The sequence below is a fragment of the Aplysia californica genome, unplaced genomic scaffold, assembly GCF_000002075.1.
Source record: "Aplysia californica isolate F4 #8 unplaced genomic scaffold, AplCal3.0 scaffold00570, whole genome shotgun sequence".
NCBI classification, from domain to species: domain Eukaryota; kingdom Metazoa; phylum Mollusca; class Gastropoda; order Aplysiida; family Aplysiidae; genus Aplysia; species Aplysia californica.
Window position 1 is genome coordinate 178468 of NW_004797840.1, and position 1577 is coordinate 180044.

The 1577-nt window shown below is 38.2% G+C and overlaps 1 protein-coding gene across 1 annotated transcript in view; it reads left to right on the forward strand.

The window, feature by feature from the left end:
• Nucleotides 1-1577, forward strand: part of LOC106012931 — a gene marked incomplete in the record, with an annotated part of 50942 nt that overhangs the window by 1032 nt on the left and 48333 nt on the right.

Genomic DNA, 1577 nt, shown 5'->3' on the forward strand with positions numbered 1-1577 from the left:
CACACACACACATAAACACACACACGCACAAAGGCTTTTTTTTAATTCACCTAGCCAAAGGTTTTCATCTTGTCAAAAAAGAGCCATGCTTTCCTACAGCTGAAATGATCGTTCAAGTTGAAAGCGTAATCATTTTTTTTTTAAAGAAACCAAAACTTTTACGTTGTCTTATTCTGTGGACTGAGCAACCCAAGTTGTTTTGTAAAGATATCTGATAATGTTTTCCGAGTTGGGCTTAATTAATTATTTACTTATGTTTTCCGAGTCGTTTTAGGTTTTATTTTTTTTTTTTTCGTTTATTTTTTCGGAGGGGGTGTTTCTGTTTTCACATTTGATTCTTTTCTTCAAACAAGTACCATCATATCAAAAAAGACAATACATGTAATAATGTTTTTGGGTGTGGTTGGCAGGTGCTCTGTTTTGGTATTCTCCTTCTTTTCTATTTTCTATCAAACATATGTCTTCCCTATCTCTCCTCCGTCTCTTCTTTGTATGCTACTCTCACTCTCAAGTATTTCCTCTAGTCTTCGGCACTTATATGACCTGTTTGTGTTTTCTAAGTGCCATAAAACTCTCACGCAAACAAAAGCTTAAGTTTTCCTTCTGATTTATAAGATAAATAAACCTCATTTCCCAGACATTTCTGTTTACGACAACAGACAAGATCATTTTACAAGAGCAAATCCATAGCGGTTGAAGACTGTTCGATAAGTTGTTTAAAAAATAGCTAATTAGTTGTATCTTTTCATTTACACAGTTAACTGACAGCCAAATATAACATACACACTTACATGTGATCGCACTTTGGATCAGCACGGAACTAGCTCAAATAAAGCTTAGACCGATAAATTAAAATGTGATTAGTGTGGTGTGGTTGTTGATTAAGCACATTGCATATTTCTGTCACTGGGCCGTGTCAGGCTGGGAGGAATTAACAATTTCCTTTGATGGACAAAGTATGAACGATAGAAAATATAGTGAAATTCATCTTCAGTTTCATGAGGGTGAATTTATTCATTTCCACCGATAGAGGTTGTTATTGAACGGAAGGCTATGAGTTTTTAACAAGGCTATGACTCTCCTGTTCCAATACCGTGGGAGGTTGATGATAGGTATGGTACTTGATGAATATTTGTGTGTCTTGATTTTGTAACAGCATCAAGACATACACAGACTCATGAGGTACCTCTTTATGATTGAACATAAAAACATGACATGTGAAATGTTCTTCATAACCACACACTTATTCACAAAACTATACATGCACACATAGAAACACACATAAGCATGCACACACATACAGAGAAGGAGAGAAAGAGAGAGAGAGAGAGAGAGAGAGAGAGAGAGAGAGAGAGAGAGAGCTGGGGGGGAGAGAGAGAGCTGGAGAAAGACAGAGAGAGACAGAATTGGACAGGGAGAGAGACAGAGAGAGGGGAAGAGAGGGGGAGAGAGAGAGAAAGGGAGAGAGGGGGGAGAGAGCTGGAAAAAGAGAGAGAGAGAAGGAGAGAGAGAGAGAGAGAGAGAGAGAGAGAGAGAGAGAGAGAGAGAGAGACGTAACCTTCTCAAAGTAAGCCGGA